The 23,883-nt window shown below is 53.2% G+C and overlaps 1 protein-coding gene across 3 annotated transcripts in view; it reads right to left on the reverse strand.

The window, feature by feature from the left end:
• Positions 1-19,861, reverse strand: part of adad1 (adenosine deaminase domain containing 1 (testis-specific)) — a 241,000-nt gene extending 221,139 nt beyond the window's left edge. For 2 of the 3 annotated variants that reach the window (XM_072495707.1, XM_072495704.1), the window contains exon 1: positions 19,682-19,839. The gene's annotated coding sequence lies outside the window, so the exon portion shown is untranslated. Of the gene's footprint in view, positions 1-19,681 lie in introns of all 3 variants that reach the window. The other variant, XM_072495706.1, reaches the window with a different exon arrangement.
• Between the last annotated feature and the right edge of the window lie 4,022 nt (positions 19,862-23,883).

The following is a 23,883-nucleotide window of genomic DNA, read 5'->3' on the forward strand; positions in this document are numbered from 1 at the left end:
AACTCTTGTTGGTCAGGGCCCCATATTAAACTGCCTCCTTCCGACGCCATCTTGCTTTGTGCCTGCATTCCTGGCCGCTGCTCTAGAGGATCCACCGCAATCCGGCCACCTTCCTCTCTTTTTTCCATCCGTGTCCAAGGGGGAATTCCCTTCTGGATTACAGCACAGTGTTTTTTGCGGTTAAAATTGCCGTTGGGGCTCCTATCAATAGCCCAAAAGTCCGTTCCACTGGGAGCTGCCGAAACGTGTGACGTAGCTGGTCATCGCCGCACCCGGAAGTCCTTAAGTAACTCTTAAACGCAAGAGTTGAAAACATTTTCCAGAGGGTTCCAGGAAGAAAGGGAATTGCTCACTGAAATTACAAAATTCCCAAAGTCCTTGTGAAGGAACTTCTGAGCATTTCTACAGTGCATCTTTCAGGGTACATTTGATCTCCAACTATCCAGAGGTCAGCAAACCAGGGCCAAATTGTTATCACACTATCATTAACTTGGTTTATTTTACAGAGATTTTACAGTGAGTATTCTTAAATAAATTGTGCTACTAGTGCTAATTGTTAGTTATCAAGGCATTTATAAATGATAGATAATTAATGTAATTTTTTTGGTGCGGAGTTTCAAGGGCAAGAAGCCTTGTGGCAATGGCCTGGGAGTGACGGTGTCTGCTGAAGGTGAGGAAGAACAAAAAAAAAAAACTATTCTCTAAATATTTTCTCCTTTCTGGCAATTCTGAATGCAAGTTATCTTCTTTATTTGAATGTGAAAGTATAATCAGTTATGACAATGGATTCACAAATGTGGGCCACACAGACTGCAAAATTTGAAAAGCAACCGTCAGCACTGCAGATTGAGAGAGTGGCTATTGTGTGATGAATGGAGGGTTTTGGGAAAACTGGATTATAAATGTGTTGGGCAATTAAAGGGTTACAAATGTGGGATGAGGGACTTCCGGTGGCGCCTATGAGGGATTAAGTCGCACATTTGGATCTTTTTCCCTGACTTTTTTGTGGTTTTGAGCACTGGCTTTGAAGGCGCAGACAATTTGGCACTGGTTCCACACATTGGTGTATGGAACGAAGAACCCAAAGGGATCAAAAAGGAAGAAATAAGAAGATAAGCAAGGACTGGGTGGAGGTTGCGGCTGAAGACAATATGGCTGATGTTCGGACCCCTGCTGCGACGGCTCAACCATCAACGGAGGAGCTGATGCAGGTCATCCAAGAGGGCTTTGCTAGGCAGAAATGGGATTGTCTTGACCCGATAAAGGAATCGATCGATCGGCTGGAGCGCAGGCTGGATGCCCAGGATCGGACGATTCAGAAGCTGGAGAAAGTGCTGGCGGACCAGGAGCACCACCAAACGGTGGTTGAACTGGAGGTGGGGATGCTGAAGGATCAGCAAAAAAGGCTGCTGGAGAAGGTAGAAGACCTGGAGAATAGAGCTCGCCAGTAGAACTTAAGAATTGTTGGTCTCCCGGAGGGGACTGAGGGGGCTGATGCTGGCACGTTTGTGGCGAGTATGTTTCAGAAGCTTCTGGGGGGAGGGGGCTTTTCCCCAACCGTTGGAGGTGGATAGGGCGTACAGAGCGATGGTGAGGGAGCCGCGGTCGGGGGAGCCCCCAAGGGCGATGGTGGTCCGGTTCCACAGGTTTCTGGACAAGTAGTGTGTTCTCCAGTGGGCCAAGCGTACGCGGAACTGCAAATGGGACAATAGCATTTTGCGTGTTTATCAGGATCTGAGCGTGGAGGTGGCCAGAAGGAGGGCAGGCTTCAATCAAGTTCAGGCGATCCTGTTCAAGAAGAAGGTGAAATTTGGGCTGCTATACCCGCCGCGTCTATGGGTTACACATGAGAACCAGCACCATTATTTTGAGTCGCCCGAAGACATGATGGACTTTGCAAAGAAGGGCTGGTGCTGAACTGAGAACTTTTTGTTTTAAGTTGTAACTTTTTTGACTGATGTTTATATGTTTTGATTGTCGTTTATCTTCTGCATTTGAGTTTGGTTGAAGATGGGGGAAGTAAACGTTATTCGGTTTCTATGGTTTTCGGTGTTTTGGTGGGGGTGGCTGGTGGGGCTTTTTACTTTTTATTACTTTGATTTGCACTATTGGGGGGGTTCTTTGTGGGTTTTTCGTTTTGGGTTATCTCTTATGGTAATTGAGTTGCTGTTTGTCATTTTTATCAATGACCTAGAGGAAGGCGCAGAAGGGTGGGTGAGTAAATTTGCAGACGATACTAAAGTCGGTGGTGTTGTCGATCGTGTGGAAGGAGGTAGCAGGTTACAGAGGGATATAGATAAGCTGCAGAGCTGGGCTGAGAGGTGGCAAATGGAGTTTAATGTAGAGAAGTGTGAGGTGATTCACTTTGGAAGGAATAACAGGAATGCGGAATATTTGGCTAATGGTAAAGTTCTTGAAAGTGTGGATGAGCAGAGGGATCTAGGTGTCCATGTACATAGATCCCTGAAAGTTGCCACCCAGGTTGATAGGGTTGTGAAGAAGGCCTATGGAGTGTTGGCCTTTATTGGTAGAGGGATTGAGTTCCGGAGTCAGGAGGTCATGTTGCAGCTGTACATAACTCTGGTACGGCCGCATTTGGAGTATTACGTGCAGTTCTGGTCACCGCATTATAGGAAGAACGCGGAGGCTTTGGAGCGGGTGCAGAGGAGATTTACCAGGATGTTGCCTGGTATGGAGGGAAAATCTTATGAGGAAAGGCTGATGGACTTGAGGTTGTTTTCGTTGGAGAGAAGAAGGTTAAGAGGAGACTTAATAGAGGCATACAAAATGATCAGGGAGTTAGATAGGGTGGACAGTGAGAGCCTTCTCCCGCGGATGGAAATGGCTGGCACGAGGGGACATAGCTTTAAACTGAGGGGTAATAGATATAGGACAGAGGTCAGTTCTTTACGCAGAGAGTGTGGTAGTATGTATTGGGGGTCATGTGGGACTGGAAGCCCTAATGTCATTGGCTGACAGATCCCGGGTCCTGGTTGGCCGTTGACCTCATACTCCGCCCTGAAGGCGAAGTATAAGAAGCCGGTGCCTTCCCCCGCATGCCAGTTTACTATCGGGCTGCTGGGGAACAGACACGCTTAATAAAGCCTCATCGACTTCACTCTGTTTGTCTCACGGAGTCTTTGTGCGCCACAATTTATTAAGCGTGCCTAAAAAGGACTATGGAGCTCAGGATCATTCCAGAATGCCTGAGGATCAGCCCCCACGCAGTGAATGCAGCAGCAGCCTTCAAACACTGGCAGACTTGCTTTGAGGCCTACATCACATCGACCACAGGCAGAGTCTCAGATGAACAAAAACTGCAGGTCCTGCACTCGAGGGTGAGCACGGAGATTTTCACCCTCATTGAAGACACCCGCGATTTCCAGACGGCGTTCGCAGCACTGAGAAGTCTCTACGTTCGCCCAGTTAACCAAATCTACGCTCGCTACCAGCTCGCGACGAGACGGCAAGCTCCCGGAGAATCGATGGACGAGTTCTACGCCGCGCTGCTGATTTTGGGACGAGCCTGCAGCTGCCCGTCTGTGAACGCGAACGAACACACGGACATGTTAATGCGCGATGCTTTTGTTGCAGGTATACAATCCTCCCAAATCCGCCAAAGACTTCTAGAAAAAGAGTCACTCGGACTCTCAGAGGCACGGGCCCTGGCAGCCTCGCTGGACGTAGCCGCGCGTAATACCCGCGCCTACGGCCCCGACCGCGCGGCAGGCCATTGGGCCCCGTACGTACCCGCCGCGGCAAACCCCCTACCCCCCCCCCGGACACCCCACAGGCTTGCGCAGTCCAAACGCCGAGTCGCACCGGGGGCGCCCGCTGTTATTTCTGCGGCCAGGCGAAGCACCCCCGACAACGCTGTCCGGCCCGCGCAGCCATCTGCAAAAGCTGCGGGAAAAAGGGCCACTATGCGGTGGTGTGCCGGTCCCGCGTGGTCGCCGCCGTCCCGGGAGAACAGGGAGCCTTACAGGCAGTCTATGCCTCCCAACCCCCCCAGCACGCCATGTGCGACCCCCAGGCGCCGCCATTTTGGGTCCCAACCACCGCGGCCCCGGGAGAACTGGGAGCCCTGCACGCCGCCTACGCTCCCCAACCCCCCTCCCCGCAGCCCACGTATGACCCGCCGCCGGCGCTCCCGATTTGGGTGCCAGCCAACACTCTCCACGGAGAGGAAGGGGTTTTCCGTATCCCGAACGCCACCCTCACCCCCGTCCCGCGCCCCACGCCTGACCCGCCGGCGCCACCTACCTTGACCCCGACCACCGCTGTCCCCGGTGAGGGAGCTCCGCGCGGTGCCAGCGCTCGCGGCCCCACGCCTGACCCGCCGGAGCCGCCGACCTGGGCCCTCGCCCCCGTCCCGCGCCCCACGCCCGACCCGCCGGAGCCGCCGACCTGGGCCCTCGCCCCCGTCCCGCGCCCCACGCCCGACCCGCCGACCTGGTCCCTCACCCCCGTCCCGCGCCCCACGCCTGACCCGCCGGCAATACAACTCACCTGGACCCCGACCTCCGTCCCCGGCGAGGGACCTCCTCACTGTCCCAGCGCTCGCACTGACCTGCCGGTCCCCAGCGAGGGAGCTCCGCGCGGTCCTAGCGCCCGCGGCCCTGGAGCTCGCACCAAAGGAACTCCGCGCGGTCCTAGCGCCCGCGGCCCGGAAACTCCGCGCGGTCCTAGCGCCCCCCAGACCCCCCAGCACTCAATGTACGACCCGCAGACGCCGCCATTTTGGGTCCCGACCACCACGAGGGGAGGAGGGGCCCCGCCATCTTGGACCGCCCCCGACCTGTACGACGCATGGGGGCGGCCATTTTGCCCACCCCCGACGCCATCTTGTGACCCCTCATCTACGGGCGAGGTATGGGGGCGGCCATTTTATCCATCCCCGACGTCCTCTTGGACGGCAACAACGGACCCCACCCCACTACTACAACCACGGCTCGCTTCGGTTACGCTTGATCAGGCTCGGCCCCGGACTCTCCAGACGACGACGACAACGGTCCTAATTAACGGCCACGAGACGCCATGCCTAGTCGACTCCGGGAGCACGGAAAGTTTTATACATCCCGACACGGTAAGACGCTGTTCCTTAACTACCTACCCCAGCGCACAAAAGATTTGCCTAGCTGCAGGATCCCACTCCGTACAGATCCAGGGATTCTGCATAGTTACCCTAACGGTACAGGGGAGGGAATTCAAAAACTACAAACTTAACGTCCTTCCCCAACTCTGTGCCCCCACCTTGCTGGGCTTAGATTTTCAATGTAACCTACAGAGCCTTACGTTTAAATTCGGCGGCCCCATACCCCCACTCACTATCTGCGGCCTCGCCACCCTCAAGGTGCAACCCCCGTCCTTGTTTGCGAACCTCACCCCGGATTGCAAACCCGTCGCCACTAGGAGCAGACGGTACAGCGCCCAGGACCGGACCTTCATTCGCTCCGAAGTCCAGCGGCTACTAAAGGAGGGCATAATCCAGGCCAGCAATAGTCCCTGGAGAGCGCAGGTGGTAGTAGTGAAGACAGGGGAGAAGCAAAGGATGGTCATTGACTATAGCCAGACCATCAACAGGTACACACAACTAGACGCGTACCCTCTCCCCCGCATATCCGACATGGTCAATCGGATTGCCCAGTATAAAGTCTTCTCCACCGTGGACCTCAAGTCCGCCTACCATCAGCTCCCCATCCGCCCAAGTGACCGCAAGTACACAGCCTTCGAGGCAGACGGGCGATTATACCACTTCCTAAGGGTCCCTTTTGGCGTCACAAACGGCGTCTCGGTCTTCCAACGGGAAATGGACCGAATGGTTGATCAACATGGGTTACGGGCCACGTTCCCGTACCTCGACAATGTAACCATCTGCGGCCACGATCAGCAGGACCACGACGCCAACCTCCAAAAATTCCTCCAGACTGCCAAAGCCTTGAACCTCACGTACAATGAGGACAAGTGCGTTTTTAGCACCGATCGGCTAGCCATTCTGGGCTACATAGTGCGCAATGGGATAATAGGCCCCGACCCCGAACGTATGCGCGCACTCATGGAATTTCCCCTCCCGCACTGCCCAAAAGCCCTGAAACGCTGCTTGGGGTTCTTTTCATACTACGCCCAGTGGGTCCCCCAGTACGCAGACAAGGCCCGCCCCCTAATACAGACCACGGTTTTCCCGCTGTCGACAGAGGCTTGCCAGGCTTTCAGCCGCATCAAAGCGGACATCGCAAAGGCCACGATGCGCGCCATCGACGAGTCCCTCCCCTTCCAGGTCGAGAGCGACGCCTCTGACGTAGCTCTCGCGGCTACCCTTAACCAAGCGGGCAGACCCGTGGCCTTTTTCTCCCGAACCCTCCACGCCTCAGAAATCCGCCACTCCTCAGTGGAAAAGGAAGCCCAAGCCATAGTGGAGGCTGTGCGACATTGGAGGCATTACCTGGCCGGCAGGAGATTCACTCTCCTCACTGACCAACGGTCGGTTGCCTTCATGTTCGATAATGCACAGCGGGGCAAGATCAAGAACGACAAGATCTTGCGGTGGAGGATCGAACTCTCCACCTTCAACTATGAGATCTTGTACCGGCCCGGAAAGCTGAACGAGCCGTCTGATGCCCTATCCCGCGGGACATGTGCCAACGCACAAATTGACCGCCTCCAAGCCCTCCACGAGGACCTCTGCCACCCGGGGGTCACTCGGTTTTACCACTTCATCAAGTCCCGCAATCTCCCCTACTCCTTAGAGGAGGTCCGTACAGTCACAAGAGACTGCCACATCTGCGCAGAATGCAAACCGCATTTTTTCAGGCCAGATGGAGCGCACCTGATTAAGGCTTCTCGTCCCTTTGAACGTCTCAGTCTCGATTTCAAAGGGCCCCTCCCCTCCACCGACCGCAACGCGTATTTCCTTAATGTAGTGGACGAATACTCCCGCTTCCCTTTTGCCATTCCCTGCTCCGACATGACCGCGGCCACAGTCATTAAAGCCCTGAACAGCATATTCACACTGTTCGGTTACCCCGCATACGTCCACAGCGACAGGGGGTCCTCTTTCATGAGTGACGAGCTGCGCCAGTTCCTGCTCAGCAAGGGTATAGCTTCAAGCAGGACGACCAGCTACAACCCCCGGGGGAACGGGCAAGTAGAAAGGGAGAACGGCACGGTCTGGAAGGCCGTCCTACTGGCTCTACGGTCCAGGGATCTCCCAGTTTCACGGTGGCAGGAGGTCCTCCCGGACGCTCTCCATTCCATCCGGTCGTTATTATGTACGAGCACTAATCAAACGCCTCACGAGCGTCTCCTTGTCTTCCCTAGGAGGTCCTCCTCTGGAACGTCGCTGCCGACCTGGCTGGCGGCCCCAGGACCCATCCTGCTCCGAAAGCACGTGCGGGCACATAAGGCGGACCCGTTGGTCGAAAGGGTTCACCTCCTCCACGCAAACCCCCAGTACGCCTACGTGGAGTACCCCGACGGCCGACAGGACACGGTCTCCCTGCGGGATCTGGCGCCCGCCGGCACCACGCACACCCCCCCGGCACCATCAACCCAACCGCCCCCCTTCCTGCCACCGCCGCACCCCGCGACCGCCCCCTTCCCAGGAGGATCAGCCCCCCTCCCCTTTGCACCGACAGCTAAAACCGTGCGGTTCCCGGAGGCGACAACGCTGGTACAAGCACCACCACCACCGCCGGGGCCGAGGCGATCGACACGGACGACCAGACCGCCCGACCGACTCGTGGCGTCGATGTAAAACAAAGATGGACTGTCCAATGAACATTTTGTTTTCATATATCCTCTGTAAATAGTTGTAACAGGACGATACTGTCCAATACGGTCCTACCATGTAACTGTTCTCTCCTCCCAGGACCAGTACTGTAAACCCTTACCACCATACGAAGCATCACCCCGCCGGGTTCATTTTTGACAAGGGGTGAATGTGGTAGTATGTATTGGGGGTCATGTGGGACTGGAAGCCCTAATGTCATTGGCTGACAGATCCCGGGTCCTGGTTGGCCGTTGACCTCATACTCCGCCCTGAAGGCGAAGTATAAGAAGCCGGTGCCTTCCCCCGCATGCCAGTTTACTATCGGGCTGCTGGGGAACAGACACGCTTAATAAAGCCTCATCGACTTCACTCTGTTTGTCTCACGGAGTCTTTGTGCGCCACAGAGAGTAGTGAGGCCGTGGAATGCCCTACCTGCTACAGTAGTGAACTCGCCAACATTGAGGGCATTTAAGTTTATTGGATAAACATATGGATGATAATGGCATAGTGTAGGTTAGATGGCTTTTGTTTCGGTGCAACATCGTGGGCCGAAGGGCCTGTACTGCGCTGTATTGTTCTATGTTCTATGAGTGATTGTTTGGGGTCGGTTTGATGAGGGAAGTGGTTTCGATGGGGGGGGGGGGGGAAACAATAGGTGGGAGACTTCTTGGCGCCAGAGGCGAGGGCCACCAGGCTAACTGGGCGGGCTAGTCTACGGAAGCACAGTGTGCCCCCAACTAGGCTGATCACCTGCAATGTCAGAGTGTTGAATGGGTCGGCCAAGAGGGCACGTGTTCGCGCATCTCAGGGCTCTCTGAAGGCCGACGTGGTAATGCTGCAGGAGACACACCTGAAAGTGGCAGATCAAGTCAGGCTAAGGAAGGGTTGGGTCAGTCAGGTCTTTCATTCGGGGCTGGACACCAAGACTAGAGGGGTGGCGATTGTGATCAACAAGCGGGTGCAATTTCAGGTGGGTACTATAGTCTCAGACAGGGGGGCCGTTATGTCATGGTTAGCGGTAAGCTGGAGGAGAGGAAGGTAGTCTTGGTTAACATGTACACGCCAAACTGGGACGATGTGGAATTTATAAAGAGGGTGCTGGGGAAGATACCTGACCTAGACTCGCACAAGTTGGTTATGGGAGGGGATTTTAATATCATCGACCCCAGCCTGGACCAGTCGTGTTCGAAAACGGGGAGGGTGCCAGCAATGACAAAGGAACTGATAGGGTTCATGGAACAGGTGAGGGGGTCGACCCATGGAGGTTTAGGCAGCTGACGGGGAAGACGTTTTCGTTTTATTCGCATGTTCACAAGGTTTATTCCCGGATTGACTTTTTCAATTTGAGCAGGGATTTACTGGCGGGGTGGTGGACTCGGGGTACTCGCACTGACCTTCCCAAGGGAGGTAGGGAGTTGGTAAATGGGCTGGGGGCCCCGATTAGGGCTGAAGAAATAGTTGAGGGCTTGAAGGCAATGCAGTCGGGTAAAGCCCCGGGGCCGGACGGGGTATCCGGTGGAATTCTATAAGACGTTCTCGGGGATTTTAGGGCCGTTGCTGGTCAAGGTGTTCAATGAGGCAAGGAATAGAGGGGTGCTGCCCCCGACGATGTCACAGGCCACTATTTTGTTGATATTGAAGCGGGACAAGAACCCGGAGCTTTGCGGGTCATATAGGCCGGTCTCACTGCTTAATGTGGATGCCAAGTTGCTGGCCAAAATTGTGGCCTCCAGGATTGAAGATTGTGTGCCGGATGTGATTATGATCAAACGGTTTTGGCAAGGGCAGGGAGCTGATGGCCAATATAAGAAGGCTGCTCAATGTGATTATGATGCCCCCGGAGAGTAGGGAGGTTGAGGTAGTTGTGGCAATGGATGCGGAAAAGGCGTTCGACCGGGTGGAGTGGGACTATTTATGGGAGGTGCTGGGACGATTTGGGTTCGGTAGGGACTTTATCGACTGGGACAGGCTGTTGTACCAGGCCCCGGAGGCTTGTGTAAGGACGGATAGGATGACCTCGGACTATTTTAGACTGTACCGGGGGACAAGACAGGGGTACCCCCTCTCCCACTGCTGTTTGCGTTAGCTATAGTGCCGTTGGCAATTGCTCTGAGAGCTTCAAGGGGCTGGTTCGTGGGGGAAAGAGGGTGGAACATAGGGTCTCGCTGGACGCGGACGACCTGCTCTTATAAGTATCAGACCCAGGGGCAGGGATGGGTGAAATTATGGTGATTTTGGGGGAATTTGGCCGGTTTTCGGGGTATAAACTGAATATGACAAAGAGTGAGATGTTTGTAATCTAGGCGAGGGGTCAAGAGGGTCGACTGAGGGAGCAGTCGGTTAGGTCGGTAGGGGACAGTTTCAAGTACTTATGGATACAAGTGGTGCGCGACTGGGGCCGGTTACACAAGTTGAACTTGTCCCGGTTGGTTGAACAGATGAAGATCGAGTTTCAGAGATGGGATGCGCTCCCGCTGTCGTTGGCTGGGAGAGTGCAGACGGTCAAAATGACGGTCCTTCCGAGATTTTTATTCGTATTTCAATGTCTCCCAATTTTCATCCTTCGGTCCTTTTTTAAGAGGGTTAACAAAATAATCCTGGGCTTTGTGTGGGCGGGTAAGTCCCCACGAGTGACGGTGATGCTCGAGCGGAATCGGGGGGAGGGAGGCTTGCCCTACCGAATTTCAGTGATTATTATTGGGCGGCTAACATAGCCATGATAAGGAAGTGGGTGGTGGGGTGGTTTGAGAGCGGATGAAGGCAGCTTCATGTAGGGGCACCAGTCTGGGAACGTTGATAATGGCAACCCCCCCCCCCCCCCCCGAGAGCAATGGTGGTGAGATTCCACAGGTACCTGGACAAGGAGTGCATTCTATGGTGGGCCAGGCAGACACAGAGCTGTAAATGGGAGAACAGCGTCCTGCGTATATATCAGGATCTGAGCGCAGACGTGGCCAGGAGTAGAGCAGGGTTCAATCAGATAAAATCGACCCTTTTTAAGAAGAAGGTAAAATTTGGACTGCTGCATCCGACCTGTCTGGGTCACCCACAAAGAGCAGCATTTCTACTTCGGGTCACCCGAGGAAGAGATGGACTTCGCGAGAAGGAAAAGGCTGGTAGCGGACTTAGGAGTTTGGATTGAACTTTGCTGCAGAGTTCATGTTTTTTCAAAAGAAAAAGTTTTTGGTTTTTTGGACGATACTGGTAATGCCTTCTGTATTGATTTGGGGTCTACGGACGAGCTGCGGGAGTTAAAATTTGCATTTGCACTGATGGGGAATGGAGGTGTGAATGGTAGATGTTGGATCTTCTTTTTGATTTTCTTTGTGTTTCTTCTGGGCAATTGGGTTGGGATTGTTTACGTTTGCATATGTGTGGGTCCGAGCGGGGGGGGGGAACAATAGGACAATAGGTGGGAAAATGTCTGGCGCCATGGCCGGGGGCCACAAAGCTAGCTGGATGAGCTAGCTCACGGAAGCACAGTGGGGGGGGGGGGGGGGTGAACAGATGTTATGCTTGTTGAAGGGGGTTATGTGGATACTGCCTTTACTGGGTGGGGGGGGGGGGGGTGCGGGACGCGGGACTTCTGCTGCGGGATAACAGGGAGGTCGGGGGCGGAGGCTGCCGGGCCTGCAGATGTGTGGGGCACGGGCTGGATATTGGCCCAAGAAAGGTGATGGCTGATCGGCGAGAGGGGGGCGGGAAGCCCCCCAACCAGGCTGATCACATGGAACATACGGAGGCTAAATGGGCCAGTTAAGAGGGCATGCGTATTTGTGCATTTGATGGGACAGAAGATGGACGTGGCAATGTTGCAGGAGACACACCTTAAGAGTAACTGACCAGGTCAGGCTACGGAAGGGATGGGTCAGGCAGGTTTTCCACTCGGGGCTGGGCTCTAAGGCTAGAGGGGTCGCATTCCTGATTAATAACGAGTGTCATTCGAGGCGGGAAGAATAGTTGCGGATGTGGGGGGTCAGTACATTATGGTCAGTGTGAAGCTGGAGGGGCTGCCGGTGGTACTCGTGAATGTGTACGTGCCAAATTGGGATGATGTGGAGTTCATACGAAGGATGCGGAGGAAGATCCCAGACCTGGATTCGTATAAGCTGGTCATGGGGGGGGGTACTTCAACACAGTCATTAACCCAGGGCTAGACCGGTCTAGTTCAAGGACAGGCAGAGTGCCGGCAATGGCAAAGGAGCTAAAGGGGTTTATGGAGCAGAAGGGGGGGGTTGGACCCATGGAGATTTGTGCGGCTGAGAGTGAAGGAGTTTTCCTTCTACTCCCTCTAGTCTTATAGCCCAGCCACGAGTGGAAAACCTGCCTGACCCATCCCTTCCTTAGCCTGACCTGGTCAGTTACTCGAAGGTGTGTCTCCTGCAACATTGCCACGTCCATCTTCTGTCCCCTCAAATGCACAAATACGCATGCCCTCTTAACTGGCCCATTTAGCCTCCTTACGTGCATAAAGTGTACTCCCGGTTTGACTTTTTGTATCCTGAATAGGGCTTTACTGACGGGGGTAGTGGACACTGAGTATTCAGTGATCACGATCTCGGATCATGCCCCACACTGGGTTGACCTACAGGTGAGCAAGGAGGGTAGCCAGTGCCCGTACTGGAGGCTGGACGAAGGACTTTTAGTTGATGAGGTGGTGTGTGGGCGGGTGGCTGACAATGTATCCAGAACTATCTGGACGTCAACGACACGGGGGAAGTTTCGGCTGCAGTGGTCTGGGAGGCGCTGAAGGCGGTGGTTAGAGGTGAGCTGATCTCGATATGGGCCCACAGGGAGAAGGCAGTCAGAGCAGAGACAGACCGACTGATAAAGAAATACTACAGGTCGACAGGAGGTATGCCGAGACCCCAGAGGCAGGGCTTCTAAGGGAACGACGGAGGCTACAGGCGGAGTTTGGCTTGTTGACTGCAGGGAAGGCGGTGGAGAAGCTGAGGAAGGCGAGGGGGGCGATCTATGAATATGGGGAGAAGGCCAGTAGAATGCTTGCGCAGCAGCTTAGAAAGCGGGAGGCGGCCAGGGAAATTGGGAAAGTAAGGGACAGGGATTGGAACCTGGTCGGAGATTCAGCAGGGGTTAATAAGGCGTTTAAGGAGTTTTACAGCAGGCTGTATGAGTCGGAACCCCCAGCTGGGCCGCAGGGGGATCAGGCTGGAGTTCCTGAAGGTTGATAAAGGGTTGGTAGAAGGGCTGGGGGCCCCGATCGGGTTGGAAGAGATAGCAGATGGACTGAAGGCCATGCAGTTGGGTAAGCCCCGGGACCGGATGGGTACCCCGTGGAGTTTACAAAAAGATCTCTGGGATACTGGGGTCATTGCTGATGAGGACATTTGATGAGGCAAGGGAGAGAGAGGGGCTTCCCCCGACGATGTCACAGGCCACTATCTCATTGATCCTGAAGCGGGATAAGGACCCGGCGCTATGCAGGTCCTACAGACCAATCTCCCTACTAAATGTAGACGCCAAATTGTTGGCTAAGATCTTGTCCTCAAGGGTTGAAGACTGTGTTCCGGAAGTGATTGGGGAGGATCAGACTGGATTTGTTAAGGGGAGGCAGTTGGCGGCCAACCTAAGAAGGCTGCTGAATGTGATTATGATGCCCCCAGAGGGTAGGGACGTAGAGGTAGTGGTCGCAATGGACGCAGAGAAGGCATTTGATCGGGTGGAATGGGATTATTTGTGGGAGGTACTGGGGCAGTTTGGATTTGGGAAGATGGCTTTTGCACTATGTTTATAATTGTATGTACACTATTTCTTCTGTTACTGTTATAAAACCATAAATACCTCAATAAAATGTTTATTAAAAAACATGGAATTATTGGGTGTTTGACTGCAGTGGTCATATTTTTAAAAAAAATAATTATGTTGTGCAGGACCTGAGAGCTTACTTGTGACTATAAAGATTATTATTTAGCAGCCAGGAGGTGAAATTGATAGAGGGATGTGTTTTTCAGTCTGGGATAATGCACTGTGGTTCGACTGGGGGCAGTCCCTGGGGAATTGATGTACTTTCAGTTGCTGGCAAGTTAATTTGTTTTGCAGCTTGGGGAGGTGAGGTCTGTGCAGGGTGAAGCTGAGAGACATTTTGAGAAAGCTTTTGAAGATCTGGCTACTACAGACTCCACAAGTAAAGGCAGATTTTGTTTCCAGTAGGATAGGTGAAAAAAAAGTAATATTTTATGCAGAGCAACCTTGTCTGAAGACAAGGAGGCTGGAACAACCCAGTTGAAGCAGCTCTTTGAACACATCCATCCAGAGTCTGAAGGGGTTTTAACAGGAGCCAAAAATCTGTTCTGTAAAACAAATATTAAAATTGAGAGCTGTAGGTTTCTTTGCTTGTTGTTTAATGGGAAATTGAGTAGTACTGTTTAAGGGGTAATTACAAGCTGTTCTTTTTGGGTGTGACGTTAAAGAGTTTAATATGGTAGTCATATTAAAGTTGTTTTAAAATACCAAATCCCTATTTACTAATGTAATCACCCCTGGAGTGGCCCGGATGAGCAGGTTCTGGGGGCCAGAATAGGTCATGCCCGGGCCCTGTTCGCGCCGTCGTGTTAAACACTTGGCCTCCATATCGGAGAATCGCCCCCCATTATGTTTCTTGAAGGCAAACTGTCCTGTGCCAATAGGTCACCAGGTAAGTGGAAATATTTTATGAATAGTTCAGTGAAAACTCTGCATTGATTACAGGAACCATTGGATGTTAGGCTGGAAATTTAGGTCCGCTGTGAATGGATCATAAAACGGTCACCCACATCTCAACTGACCTTTGCAAATCTGTAGATAGCTGGGTAAATAGCCGTAATGGTGAATATACATTTCAATCATTAATTCTGTAGATTGCACTAGATTCTACCTTCTACGAAACACATGAACAACAAAACAATGTTATCTTCTCAACTGAGACATGCAAGCACCAAACACAATCTGGAAGGGGGTGATTGTTAAATGCTTCTAATAAATCCAACTAAATGGTGGGCTTGGCGATGGTCCAAACAAATACAGAAGAAAACAAGTTATTTTTATGAACTTTTACTCTTACATACTGATGCGACCATCAATTCACTCAAAGACACGAGGAGAAGTAAACCGCAGTTTTAATCAGCTTCGAACAGTGCCTGCCTGCGACTGGTACAATACTGGGAACCGCCTGCAGGTCAGCTGCTCTTTATACTTCCTTTCAAGGGGAGGAGCCATGTGCAGAGCCTGTACATGCCCCAACATATCCCTCTGTTGGTGATGCCACACAATGGCCCATAGGTGGAGCCCACAGGTTTAACAACATAACACAACTGTAGAACATGATACAAATGCACTGGTGAATTATTAGCACTATACATTCACCTCCTGTTAAAAAAATGAAGTCCGGCGGGGGTGACGGGCTCATAGGTTCAGGCGGTCCGGCGCACGGATCCTGCGCTGCGATGATCGAAGCACTGGTGTTGCAGCCGGTCCGGGTGGCTGTGGAAGTGGGCCCGGTGCGGGCACAGGCGTGGACTCTGGGAGCGTCTCTTCTGGAGCTTCATTGCTGTGGACCGGTGTGGCGGGCGGGAGGGAGCGCGGGAGCCATATAGGGGTGGGGGCGCTGGACATGGTAGGTTGGACGGGATATAGTGTGGGGGTTGCGGTGGTGGTGGAGCCTGCGGCCGCCAGGTCACGGAGGGAGACGGTATCTTGTCGGCCATCGGGGTGTTCGACATAAGCATATTGGGGGTTGGAGTGTAGGAGCTGGACCCTCTCTACCAGAGGGTTGGTCTTATGGCTCCGAACATGTTTTCGGAGGAGAACTAAGCGGTCATGAGGAGTCTGGTTTGTGGCCGTGCAAAGGAGGGACCGGATAGAGTGGAGCGCATCGGGTTCGTCGCTCATGAGCGACGAGCCCCGGTCACTGTGGACATAACTGGGAAAACCAAACAGGATGAAGACACTATGCAGGGCTTTATTTACAATGGGAGTGGTCATATCGGGGCTGGGGATGGCAAATGGGAAGCGGGAGATCTCATCTATAATGTTGAGGAAATATGTATTGCGGTTATTGGAGGGGAGGGGCCCTTTGAAATCGATACGGAGGCATTAAAAGGGCCGGGATGCCTTTACCAGGTGGGCCTTATCCGGTCGATAGAAGTGTGGTTTACACTCCGCACAGATTTTGCAGTCCCTGGTCATAGCTCTGACCGCCTCGGTGGAGTAGGGCAGGTTGCGGGCCTTGATATAATAGGCGAGCCGGGTGACCCCCGGGTGGCAGAGGTCATCGTGGATAGCCCGTAGTCGGTCATCTTGCGCGCTGGCACATGTGCAGCGGGACAGGGCATCTGGGGGCTCATCGAGCTTCCCAGGACGATATACTATATTCGTAGTTATAGGTGGAGAGTTCGATCCTCCACCTCAAGATCGTATCGTTCTTGATTTTGCCCCGCTGCGTATTGTCGAACATGAAGGCTACCGATCGTTGGTTGGTGACGAGGGTAAACCTCCTACCAGCGAGGTAGTGCCTCCAGTGCCGCACGGCTTCCACGATGGCTTGGGCTTCTTTTTCATCCGAGGAGTGTCGGATTTCAGAGGTGGTGAGGGTGCGTGAAAAGAACGCTACCGGTCTGCCTGCTTGGTTGAGGGTGGCGGCGAGAGCGACCTCTGATGCGTCACTCTCCACCTGGAAGGGGGCGGACTCATCCACCGCATGCATCGCGACTTTGGCGATGTCCGCCTTGATGCAGCTGAAGTGCTGGTGGGCCTCAGTGGAAAAATGGTGGCCTTGATTAGTGGGCGGGCTTTGTCCGCATACTGGGGGACCCACTGGGCATAATAGGAGAAGACCCCAAGGCACCTCTTCAGGGCCTTGGGACAGTGAGGGAGAGGGAGTTGCAGGAGGAGGCGTATACGGTCAGGGTCGGGCCCTAGGACCCCGTTCTCGACGACGTAGTCGAGGATGGCTAGTCTGGTCGTGCAGAAAACGCATTTCTCCTTGTTGTGAGATTGAGTTTTTGGGCGGTTTGGAGAAATCGGTGGAGGTTGGCGTCGTGGTCCTGCTGATCATGGCCGCAGATGGTGACGGGGCCGCCCCAGCAACTCCGACCACGCCACCGGCTACCCGCAACTCAGCGCACTCACCTTGTACCAGTCGCGAAGGAGGCACGCATCGAGTTGCGTATAATGGTTTGGCTGTAATTAACCACCATCCAGAACCTTTCCCCGGTCTTGACGACCACCACCTGAGCTCTCCAGGGGCTATTGCTGGCCACTTCCTCCCGCAAGAGACGCTGGACCTCGGACCGAATGAACATCCTGTCCTGCATGCTATACCGCCTGCTTCTGGTGGTGGCTGGCTTGCAGTCGGCAGTGAGGTTTGCGAAGAGAGGGGGAGCGTCGACTTTTAGAGTCGCGAGGCTGCATAGAGTGGGGGCAGGGCCCCCCCAATCTTCAGAGTTATGCTCCTGAGGTTACATTAGAAGTCAAGTCCCAGTAGGAGAGGAGCGCAGAGGTCTGGGCGCACATATAGTTTAAAATTAGCGTACTCAGCGCCCTGTATCGCTAGGGTTGCAGTAGTGCACCTTTAGATTTGCACCGAGTGCGACCCAGAGGCGAGGGAGATGGTTTGTTGCGTCGGGAAAATTGGGAGCGAGCAGCGTCCTACCATGTCCGGATGAATGAAGCTCTCTGTGCTCTCGGAGTCAAAGAGGCAAGGCGTCTCGTGCCCGTTAACCCGGATGGCCATCATGGAGCTCCGGAGGTGCTTAGGTCGCGAATGGTCCAGGGTGAGCACGCTGAGTTGCGGGTAGCTGGCGGCGTGGTCGGAGATGCTGGTCGGCCCCGCGATGACTGTCCATGTGGAGCGTACGCGTCGAGCGGCGTGACAGATGGCGGCTCCCGTTGGTCGAGCGTGGCCGGCTGCGTGGGGGAGGATGGCCAAGATGGCGGCCCCCGTGAGTCGCACGTGCTGTGAGGAGGTGGAGTCGGCAGACATGCTGCGCCATTGCGGGGTCTGCGGGCCTGTGAGTCTGAGGATAAGGTCTGTGAGTTAGAGTTCTTAGACCTGGCCAGGCAGACCTTGGCGAAGTGTCCTTTTCGCCCGCAGCTGCTGCAGTTTGCGTTGCGGGCCAGGCAGTGCTGTCGGGGGTGTTGAGACTGGCCGCAAAAATAGCAGGGTAGCCACCCACGATGGGTGGGCGGCCGCGCGGCACAGGCCTGGGGTAGTCTCTGGTCGGGGGCCTATGAGGGAGTCGCGTGGTCGGCCGGGAACGAGGCAAGGCTCTGAAAGGCAACCTCCAGTGAGGTGGCTAACTTTACCGTGTCGTCCAGGTCCTGGGCCCCTTTTTCGAGCAGACGCTGTCTCACATAATTCGACCGGACTCGCGCCACGTAGCCATCTCGGATGGCGAGCTCCATGTGCTGAGTGGCCGCAACGGCCTGGTAATTAGTTGCGTGAGGGCTTTGAGGTTGCGTAGGTAGTCATCTAGCGACTCCTCGGGGCGCTGGTGGTGAGTGGTTAAGATGTATCACGCGTAGACCTCGTTCACAGGCCGTACGTAGAGGCATTCGAGCATCGCGAGGGTACCTGCATAAGAGGCGGCCTCGTCGAGCTGAACAGAAACGCGATGGCTCACCCGTGCGTGGAGGAGGCTCAGCTTCTGTTCATCAGTGACGGATGGCGTGGACAAAGCAGCGAGATAGGCCTTGAAGCATCGAAGCCAGTGCGAAAAATTCTCTTTCACCTCTGCGGCCTGCAGATCGAGTTCCAGTCTGTTAGGTTTGAGGGCTGATTCCATAGTTGTATTTAAGCTGATTAAATTGATGCGACCATCAATTCACTCAAAGACACGAGGAAAAGTAAACCGTGGTTTTAATCAGCTTAGAACAGTGCCTGCCTGCGACTGGTACATTACTGGGAACTGTCTGCAGGTCAGCTGCTGTTTATACTTCCTTTCAAGGGGAGGAGCCATGAGCGGAGCCCTTACATGCCCCAACATATCCCCCGTGGGTGATGCCACACAATGGCCCATAGGTGGAGCCCACAGGGTTAACAACATAACACAACAGCAGAACAAGACACAAATGCACTGGTGAATTATCAGCACTGTACATTCACCACACATACATGTGGTAAATAAAATGTAGAAATTAAGTGGCTACAATACTGATGTTAAAGCAATGTTCAAGGATACAATTACTCAACATTGCCTTCCATTAACTTGATGATATACTACCACTGGTTAAATCCTATAGTTGGTTAAATCCAAGTACCGGAAATTATAAACCAGTTATTTTCAAATCGTCTCAATCAAATTTATAACATGGAATTGGCAAAATTGGGAAAGACAGGCTAGGTCATTCCAGACTGAAATTCTTGGGGAAACCTTAGTGCTGAGAGCAAGTGTATCAAGGTAAACATGGATTTTAAGAAAGCCATGGAAGATTTATTGGTTAAGGCACGGGTTATTTAAATAAAAAGTCTCAGAACAAAGAAGTCTGGGAAAGGAGTAGGATCTGATGGATGTCTTTATAATTGGCCATAGCGTTTTCAATATGCTTTAATTGTGCAGTGTGATTTCCCTGAACACAAAGTACTACATTATAAAATATCTGTATACTAAGTGTACTCCGCATTCCCATAAAATGCACCAAACGTCACATTTTTTTCCACGGAGACCAAGCATTCCTGAAAAGGAAATCTGGTGTGCAATATACATTATAGTAGTTTCTAAAGGTGACATTAAATGGTCGTATCTTTCGAACAAGGCCGAGTCTCTGACTATACAACATGCTTGCCTCTCCGTGTAAAATGCATACATCAATACAAAACCATACTTACTGACATAAGACTGGACTATGATAGTACACCCACAAAACATTGTAAAGTTTTCAAAGAGAAAGAGGTGTTGCATCAAAGGCGAATGTTACCTGACATTTGACCGAAGCTACTCTGCTCAGAGTGCACACGCCGCACTCACATAGCCAGCTGCATTTACTATCATTATTTCTAGAAGGTTGTTATTAGTTAGTTAGTCACTCACTCGGCCGTTACTCTCGCGCGCTCGCCGTTACAAACGGCCGTTATCCCGACAAAAACAAGGTCAGCGGCTCGAGGTGGCACTGCGCCTGCGCGGTCACACCCCAGAGCGGGAAGCCGACACGCTTGTCTGGGCACGTGATATTTGAAGCTGGGCCGCAGCGAAGCACATGGCGGCCGTCGCAGAAACTGAGCAGCGCCAGCGCGGCCGGTAGATTAGAGCACCACACCTGGCACAGGGAGCCGGACTCTCTGGGCGAGGGAGGTAGTGGTATGGGGGTGTTGTCACTGGACTGGTAACCCAGAGACCTAGCATAATGCTCTGGGGACCTGGTTTCGAATCCCACCACGGCTAATGGCAAATTTGGATTTTTGTTTAAAATCTGGAACAAAAAGTCTTAATGACCTTGGTAAAAATCCATCACTAAAGCCCTGTTAGGGAAGGAAATCTGCCAGGAAGTCTGGCCTACGTGTGACTCCAGATCCACAACAATGTGGTTGACTCTTAAAAATGCACCTCAAAAAAATTAGGGATGGGCAATAAATACAAGCTGCATACCAGAAATAAAGGTAACATGGGTTTTAATAAGGGTAAGGAAATTAAAATAATCTGTAGAAAACAAGTACTGGAGCAATATAAGGGACTAAAATCTAATAGATCCCTGGGACCTGATGGGCGACACCAGAGAGTCCCAAGAGAAGGTTACAGAGATAGCGGATGGATATACTGGCGAAAGTCTTCCAAAATTTCCGAGAGTTCCAGATAGACCGGGGGCGCGATTCTCCCAGCCCCGCGCCGGGCCGGAGAATCGCCGCAATTGGGCCACGCCGCCCCGACGCCAGCACGCGGTTCTCCGAGGTGCAGAGAATCGGCACCATTTGCGCGTTCGGCGCGGCACCGGTCGCGGGCTGCTGTCCGCGGTGGGGCTGCCGATTCTCCAGCCTGGATGGGCTGAGCGGCCGGGCGGCAACGGCACAGTCCCGTCAGCGCCGTTCCCCACTGGGCGCTGCCGGCGGGAACTCTGTACGAAGGGTGAGGGGGCGCAGCCTGTGGGGCAGGGATAAGCGCTCCTTCACCGGGCGGGCGGGGGTGGGGGGGCCTCCGATGGGGTCTGGCCCGCGATCGGGGCTCACCGATCAGCGGGCCGGCCTTTCCCCTTCCCCCCCCCCCCGGCCTACTTTGTTCCACATCCGGCCCCAGAACCCCCACACCATGTTGCGTCGGGGCCGGTGCGTTCCACGAGTGTACCGCGCATGCGTCGGTTGCCGCTTCGCCACTGCGCATGCGTGGGTTGGCGCCGCCCCCAGTCCGCGCCAGGATGTAAGGCTGGAGCGGCATGCTGGGCCCCTGTGCAATCGGTTGTCCCCGCACCCGTTTCATGCCATCGTGAACCACAAAGGCGTTCACGACGGCGCAAATACTTAGTCTCCATTTTGGAGAATTGCGCTCCGGAAGTTAGGAAATATAATGCCGCTACTCAAGAAAGGGAGAGAGAAAACAGGAAACGACAGGCCAGCAAGCCTGACTCAAATCAAATAAAACATGCTGGCATTTATGAACGAATATTAACTGGTAAATAATAGTAATATTTATAATTAGATAATCTCAAAACCAACAGCAGTTTTATTCACTGACAGTAATAGGTGTAATCCCCTGATATTCTACAAAATAACCATTAATATTCATCCTGGAACCATTTCTCCTGCAATGCCCAAAGTTTCAAGGTCCTCGATTGATGCCATGTTTAATATGAAAGGGTGGCTTCTCCACCACCGGGAGCGGAGCCGAGCTCCCGGTGTGGCGGAGAATCTTGTGTCAAAGCAAAAAAACGGGTGTCGTCCCATTCTGATGTTCCAGTCCCCCAGCGGCAGCGAGCTACACGCTCCTCGCCGGTTATTGAACCCATTTACATCCAAATTCTCTATGCCTCCATGATGCTCCGGCCTTCCAGCTGGGAATCACACGGGTGTGGATCGGTGGAAGTATTTTCCAGATTGGTCCTGACGCCAAGGACCTCGCAGTGAGCCAAGGGGTAAGCATTTAACATAGGTGTCCCCAAAGTCCATCGGAGGACTCTCCCAACCCCAGAACATGAATCCTGCCTACACATCTACCCCCCCCCCACTCCATCAGACACCCTCGATCAGAAACCTCCCCATATCAGAGACCTCCCCAAATCAGAGACCCCATCATGCCAGCAACCTCCCCCATCAGATCGCTACATCATAGACCCCCATATCAGAGACCCTCCCCCCCCATCAGTCACCCTTGGTCTAGAAGCTAAAGAGCAGTCCAGGCAGGAACAGTGAAAATCACTGGTTTTTCACTTACCTGCCCCTTACACCTGCTGCCTCAGACAGAGGTATAGATAGCCAAACACATCAGAAGACTTAGATCCTTTGATCTGCGAGGCTAAACATCGAGCAATTAAGTGCTTTCACTTCCTTTTTTTCACAATAGAAAGCCGCTTTTGATGTGGTGAGACCTGTAAATCATAGCTAGGTGTTTATAAAAATTGTGGTTAGCTTCACAGCAGGGTACTTGAGATATATTCAAGCTGGAAGGGAAATAAAAATAAACAATCCAGACAGCTGTCGGTGAAAGCTAGACTACTAAAAACTATTTATCTATGAAAGTGAATAGAAGCCTTGCAGATAAAAGGGTCTGAGGGGTTTTAAAGCAATGTTCCGTGGCTTTCTATGAACTAACAGCTGTTGCTTTCTACACCTCTGTGAGACAGCAGGTGTAAGGGACAGGTAAGTGAAAAAGCAATGTCTTTTCACTTTCTATCTGGACTGCTCTTTAGCTTCCAGGCAAGGGTGATTGATGGGGGGATGTCTTTGATATGGGGGGGGGGGGAATCTCTGAAATGTGGAGAGTCTCTGATATGGGCGGGGGGGGGGGGGGCTGATGAGGGTCTGATATGGGGGCTCTCTGATATATGGGTCTCTGATATGTGGGTCTGATGGGGGGTTTTGAATGGATCACCTTCGTGTGCGTACAAGGGGGCGATGGGGTGGGACTCAGAAATTCCCGTGGGGGGGGGGGGTGGATGCCCTACTTGACAGCGGGGGAGGTGGCAGGATTTGCATTGTCAGTGGGGCAAGGTTTGCATTGTGGAGTGGGAAGTGGGCCAACTGCCGGACCTCGGTATCGGGAATCCCGGCAGCTCCCCACCACGCATAGATTTGCATGGCTCGGGAGAGTGAATTGTTCATGGGCGCCGCTCCTAGCACCAGCACAAACAGGAGTGATTCTACTTCGGAAAGAGAACCTGGGGCTGGATTCTCCGCTTTTTGAGGTTATGGCCCCACGCCGACGTGAGAACGGTGGTGTTTTACGCCAGAGAAATATGCCATTAAACGGCCACCAATTTCCCGTTTTGCTGGGTGCTAGCATGCCGGCAGTTTAGCACACCCAGCTCTAGCTGCCGATACAGCCCATTAAGTTGCCAGGTCCATGGCCACGCATGCGCACTACGACGGCTTGCAGCGGCCGCGCCGTGCTACATGGTGCTGGCTGCTGGCAGATCCGGCCTGTGAAATAGTACCCCCATTTGGCCGGCTCGCGCACCCCGGACCACCCCCCTGCAGTGCCCCCAATCCCGAATAAATTCCACCCCTGCCGACCCACCCCCGACTATGGACCGAGTCTGCTGCCGTCACGCCGAGTTCCCGACGGATCAGATCACATGCGACCGACGCCGAGTTGGGGTTGAGCTGAAAGGGTGGCGGGTAACAAGCTGCAGGATGGAGTGGAGTAACTCCACTCATATTCTTTTATATTCTCATGAAATATTTTACCCTCTTTCCTTTTGAATTAAGTTTTAATCTCTCCCTGAATAAGGCACATATGGTGATGGATCCTAGGGTCTAATAGCTCTAGGTTCAACAACATTCCTCTTCCTTTCCCCTGTGATTCTTCCAGTGAGTTTCTGCCCCCTAGTTTTCCATTTGTTTGCCAGCAGGAACAATGTTACAATTTTTACCACTCTAGGGTTCCCCAGATTTCATCTGCTTCTTCCTCAGCTGCTCCTCTTTCATTCCACTTACACTTTGCTGCTGCTGTTCCTGACACAGCAAGAAATTCTGG

This window comes from Scyliorhinus torazame, chromosome 3, assembly GCF_047496885.1.
Source record: "Scyliorhinus torazame isolate Kashiwa2021f chromosome 3, sScyTor2.1, whole genome shotgun sequence".
Classification (NCBI taxonomy): domain Eukaryota; kingdom Metazoa; phylum Chordata; class Chondrichthyes; order Carcharhiniformes; family Scyliorhinidae; genus Scyliorhinus; species Scyliorhinus torazame.